The sequence below is a fragment of the Coenobita brevimanus genome, chromosome 100 (genome assembly GCF_032717465.1).
Source record: "Coenobita brevimanus isolate Jiangsu-jjx chromosome 100, ASM3271746v2, whole genome shotgun sequence".
NCBI classification, from domain to species: domain Eukaryota; kingdom Metazoa; phylum Arthropoda; class Malacostraca; order Decapoda; family Coenobitidae; genus Coenobita; species Coenobita brevimanus.
In genome coordinates, this window is record NC_137053.1 from 2,327,501 (window position 1) to 2,333,644 (window position 6,144).

Consider the following 6,144-nt stretch of genomic DNA (forward strand, 5'->3'; position numbering starts at 1 on the left):
AACTTTGAATTTATGCACTTATTTCATAACTCAAAACGTATGAATCAATAGGTTATTTCGTACTTCATGACGGAATTTACGAACACAAGAATATACTTCATGACGGAATTTACGAACACAAGAATATTCTCCTTCTTAAGTCAGGAAATTACGTCCTAACTTACGATAAATTCCCTTCGTAAATCAGGATCTTACAGACTTATTTCGTAAATAGGAAGGAATTTAAAGCAAATTTACAATGAAGTACCTTAAAATTCGGGTTTATTTGATCTACGAACACATATGCGATCAAATCCCTTAAAAACTCGGATTTACTCATTTAAAAACAAACCTACGATCAAATCCCTTCGCCACTGACGAACTTACGAACAAACACGACCAACTCTAGCTTTGAAAGGAATTTACGAACAAACTTACGATCAATTTCCTGTCGTATCTCCGTCCATTTTTTTTTTTTTTTTTTTTTGCTGCCTCCATTCAGTTTCATTCAACTTCAAAGAGACTTCCGACTAGTGAATTTTAAATATGGCGTTTATATGCCCTTTCAATACAAAAGGTCGACCAATAAGTTAATAATACGTCTTAAAGGAACTAGAATAAAAGCAACTAGAAAGCATTCAAAGAACACATACCTCCGCCAGAAGAATTTACGACTTACTGCTGTAATTCCTCTTTTCTACCAGACCAACACTTTTACGGTCTGTCAGTTAATTCTACGGTCATTTTCAGCCCTGTTATACAATTTCAGAGAACGCATACCTACGTCAACACCAGTAAAACTTATCATTTATACCTTCATCTGGATCCAGGTGTACCTTAAAATCTAACAGACTCTTCATTGAAATCCTATAACATTTTTTACATATATTTTTACACAGACAAACAGACATGGGTGAATACATAACCTTCGTGCAACTTCGCTGGGGGAGGTAATAACACACGTGACCGGAGTGATGAGGTTAAGAGTTTTGCAGTTCTCGCATTATATATTCCTGAGGCTCTTCGTTGTCGTTCTTCTCTGTGGCTCCTCGATAATCAACTGCGTCAACACCCAATACCAGTGCTATTTCTATGCATGCGGCGTTTACACTGTCTATAATTAAGGATATAATGGTGTTGTGGTGTAAAGATATAGCGGTGTACAGGTGTTAGAGTATAGTGGTGTAGTGGTGTAAGGGTATAGTGATATTGTGGTGTAAGGGTATAGTGATATTGTGGTGTAAGGGTATAGTGGTGTTGTGGTGTAAGGGTATAGTGGTGTAAAGATATAATGGTGGGGTGGTGTAAGGATATAGTGATGTAGTGGTGTATGGATAGAGTGGCGTAGCGGTGTAAGGATATAGTGGTAGTGGTGTAAGGATATAGTGGTGTAATGGTGTATGGATAAAGTGGTGTAGCGGTGTAAGGATATAGTGGTAGTGGTGTAAGGATATAGTGGTGTAGTGGTGTATGGATATAGTGGTAGTGGTGTAAAGATATAATGGTGGGGAGGTGTAAGGATATAGTGGTGTAGTGGTGTAAAGATATAATGGTGGGGTGGTGTAAGGATATAGTGGTGTAGTGGTGTAAGGATATAGTGGTGTAGTGGTGTATGGATAGAGTGGTGTTGTGGCGTAAGGGTATAGTGGTGTTGTGGTGTAGGGATATAGTGGTGTTGTGGTGTAAAGATATAATGGTGGGGTGGTGTAAGGATGTAGTGGTGAAGTGATGTAAGGGTGTAGTGGTGTAAGGATATAGTGATGTAGTGGTGTAAAGATATAATGGTGGGGTGGTGTAAGGATATAGTGGTGTATGGATATAGTGGTAGTGGTGTAAGGATATAGTGGTGTAGTGGTGTATGGATAGAGTGATGTAGCGGTGTAAGGATATTGTGGTAGTGGTGTAAGGATATAGTGGTGTAGTGGTGTAAGGATATAGTGGTAGTGGTGTAAGGATATAGTGGTGTAGTTGTGTATGAATAGAGTGGTGTAGTGGTGTAAGGATATAGTGGTAGTGGTGTAAGGATATAGTGGTGTAGTGGTGTATGGATAGAGTGGTGTAGTGGTGTAAGGATATGGTGGTATTAAGGATAATTATAATACCAAGACGTTACAAGTGTGCTGTCTTAAAATGATAAAGCCACGTGCTATTTTAATGCAAGCCGTGTTTATAATTAGTTTTTAAGAACCACTGGCCAAACAGACGGTATATACAAGTGGTATGTGGGTGCTGCATATCAGGGGAGCGTGTAGTATCGCTGGGGAGTGTGTAGTATCGCAGGGGAGTGTGTAGTATCGCAGGGGAGTGTGTAGTATCGCAGGGGAGTGTGTAGTATCGCAGGGGAGTGTGTAGTATAGCAGGGGAGTGTGTTGTAAAGCAGGGGAGTGTGTAGTATAGCAAGGGAGTGTGTTGTATAGCAGGAGAGTGTGTAGTATCGCAGGGGAGTGTGCAGTATCCCAGGGGAGTGTGTGGTATCGCAGGGGAGTGTGCAGTATCCCAGGGGAGTGTGTGGTATTGCAGGGGAGTATGCAGTATCGCAGGGGAGTATGCAGTATCCCAGGGGAATGTGTGGTATCCCAGGGGAATGTGTGGTATCCCAGGGGAGTGTGTGGTATCCCAGGGGAGTGTGTGGTATCGCAGGGGAGTGTGTATAGTATGACAGGGAGGTGTGAAGTGTAAGGGTGTTGCGTAACAATGAAGTGTAGGTGTGCAGCGTAACAGGGCAGTGTAGGTGTGTACCGTAACACTGAAGTTTCGAGGACAAAAAATAAATGACGACACAAGGACAGCCACAGGAATATGGCTATTGTCTATTGATTTTGTATTTCCTCTTGATAACATGAGACACCACGACACCAAGGGCTACAACAAAGCTAGTAGAGGGGATGCACGCGGCAAGTTTCGGATTCCTGATGAGGTGGGCATTGCGTAAAATGGAAGGGTATGGGGAAGGGGGGGTGTAGTCACAACGGGGATGCAGTGTAACATGGGAGGGTGTCGGGATGCAGTTACAAAGGAAGGTGTTACGTTACAGAATATTATCCAAGAAACCTATAAAGTCCAACACCCACTATCACCTACCTCGCGCGCAGGTGTGATGCAGATAATTTACCGCCTTACCATACTTCCCGGCTGCGAACACCCACACCTCGTGACGTCAAATGAAGCTTTACTGTCAAGAGCACCCGGTAGTGTCTTGAAGCTTCTTTAAACTACAAGCATTCAAACTGAGGTAAAATAAGCTATCACTGAGAAAAAGTACCTCCAGTGACGGTACGACGAAGGTCCCCAACTGTACACAGGATTTTAAGCTATAAGCACCTCCTGTGTGTGTGTGTGTGTGTGTGTGTGTGTGTGTGTGTGTGTGTGTGAGAGAGAGAGAGAGAGAGAGAGAGAGAGAGAGAGAGAGAGAGAGAGAGAGAGAGAGAGAGAGAGAGAGAGAGAACTCTGACATGGTACAGGCACCATAACGTCAATGAAGCATCAAGTTACAAACAGCCGCCTGCAACGAAGTCAGTGAAGTCACACATGCTACCATCATCTGCAAACGCTACTCCTGAGGCTTCTGCTTACAAGTACCCATTGATCTCAGATATGTACTATCATCAGACGAGTCCCATCAAGTCACAAAAGCACCTACAGTGACGTCAAATGGGGTGCTAGCATCAATACTAATGTCAATACTCCCGGGGCAACAGCATCAACAGAGTAAACGGCAGGATGTGCTCAGGATACAAAGCTTTCATTGCCAGTGGCGCTCTAGAGTGGGGAAAGTTCATCTGCATACAGCTAAATGCCCTGCTACACATGCATGGTGGGGGAAATGATGGGTTGTGATCGCTGATGATATGTATTTAAACCTATCTTGCTATCAATTATGTCTTATTAATGTCTCTCTTTGCACGGTATTCCTGCGCGGCATACGTCATCACAAGCCTGAGCTAATTCTACTGCATGACGAAGGACTCTCTCATAATCTTTCTCCCCTCAAACCTATTCAAGTCCGGCAAAACTCTATTTACTCTTACTTGGCCTAAAATTGTCTTCTCTCCATCTTGAATGCAGAGCTATGACAACAGATTAACACAACACAATGCTAGTCACGAAGAAGTGCTATGGAGAGGAAGCACAGCCGCGCATGGTCTTTTTCTGCTAATGACCTACGACTGTGAAATGTGGTGCAAAAGAACGAAAATCTAGGCCAGTTAGGGTGAAAAAAAAAAACACAAGTTTATTTTTTTACGTACCGGATTGTGTGCACTCTCTCATGGCAACAGAAGTAAGCAATGTGTAAGTGTGTAGAGTATCCTGCAGAGAAAATGCAGTACCCTCCTTCACATCGTATTCTGTATCATGTGTCATGAAGGATGTGAACGAAACGAAAACTGTGAATTTAAACGCACCCCAGTGGTTCTTTCCCGTAGGTAGATCTAAGCTAAAGAGACACGTTACTTAGAGCAGCATTCGGTATATGGGTAACGGACAATCATATCTAGAGTTTGAAAAGAGAATGGGGTCAATGAGTGTCCATACATATTCCCGAAGTGATATGTGATGGATAAATAAATATAGAAACACTGGCCGCATGAGGCAAGTGCGAGGGAGAGCAGTAGGTGAGGGAGGAGTCTTTCAACATTGCCAGACACACCCTCCACCCGACCCAGCTCACCTCATTCACCCCTACTTCCAAAACACGGAGCTACACGGGCGTCGGCGGCGATTTTTAAAGTTACACGGAGGAACCTGACGCTAAAGGTTAGTTTAAATGTCATCACCTCTATTTCTGTTGGGCCACGAGACAAAGTTACAAGTGTTTATATCTTCACCCGCACAAATCTCTTAAGAAACATTCACCATCTTCATGTTTTTCTGCCTTGTCTTACCTTTAAGGAGTGTTGCTTTCCTTCAAGATTCTGGCGGGAGTATATGGTGGCTCCTCTGGTTCCTTCACTCAGCCCGTACAGCACTGAGCCGCGTTGTCTGGCGTATGGTGAGGAGGGCGACGCCGGTATGACGGTGTTTGTAAGCGCGGGGAGCAGGCTGGGGAGGCTCGAGTGTGCGCTGGAGTCAGGTTTGTACATTTCATACCTTTAATTCCCAGTCACCTCGTCTTGGTCTGGCCCACTGAGCATTAGGGATCAAAAACTTACCTTATCACTGGCTTACAGATAGAACAGGCTATTACAGATTCGGAAGTATATGGGTCAATACAGTAAATATTCTAAACTGTGTGGTATGAATCCCGTCTGGCGGTAAGTTCAAGTGAGTTGACAGATTCTTCAAGTAATATGAATTCTTTTTCAATGATTTTATTACATAATGAACATACTGAAGGATACCTTTATCACTAATAAACCCGAACTCCCCCCTTCCCGAACTGATGAACTGTTCTTTTTACTGTCCATCATTTCGCTGATGTTTCGGAAACATCTAATACCGGTGCCGGGCTCCGTTCACCACCACCGAAGGGTGTGGTGCCTAGGGTGTGGTAAAAACCAAGGATAATACCGCGCTGGTAACAGTGGGTCAACGTGTCTATTATTACTATATTCATAATATGTAGCGTGAATTCATTCTATGGAATACTGCACACAAAGATGACCAGCTTATGAATACCAATAAACCCCTATTCATTGAGCCAATACATCATTGTCATTCACGTTAATTGTAACACGGATTAAGTTACACCACAGTAAGACATATTACGTCTGCACAGTAAAATACGCAGACACTGACGGAAAATGTGACGTCGAAAAGGAGCACTCAGTACATGAGGCAAAATAATGCATCTTGTTTTTCTCTGTATTATTTTTCAGCAAACTGCTTCTAAATATAATATGCTTAGAGATGCGATGAAAGCAAAAGTGAAGCTGTTAGAACACTGCGTTTGGAAGTTCTCGTAAGCTGCTTCGTGTGAGGTGAAGGCGTGGGAGGGCATTAAAGAGGATGACTGACAAGGAGGTCACACCAGCGCCGTTTCGACACACTCATGAACCGTCCTTACATATACTGTGTGGCTGCCTACTGTATACTTGTGCACTCATTTGCGTATACTGTTACGCTGTTTCGGCCCTTCATAGCTCCACCCCCCCCCCTTCAATCCCAGCAACCAGGACGTACTGTACAGGTACATCAAGCGAGGGTATTGACGTCACCTACTGTGGC

The 6,144-nt window shown here is 43.5% G+C and overlaps 1 protein-coding gene across 2 annotated transcripts in view; it reads right to left on the reverse strand.

Moving 5' to 3' along the window:
• Positions 1–4,977, reverse strand: part of LOC145414517 (uncharacterized) — a 40,735-nt gene extending 35,758 nt beyond the window's left edge. The window contains exon 1 of one of the 2 annotated variants that reach the window (XM_080284039.1): positions 4,863–4,977. The gene's annotated coding sequence lies outside the window, so the exon portion shown is untranslated. The remainder of the gene's footprint in view (positions 1–4,862) is intronic. The other variant, XM_080284040.1, reaches the window with a different exon arrangement.
• Positions 4,978–6,144: the final 1,167 nt, after the last annotated feature.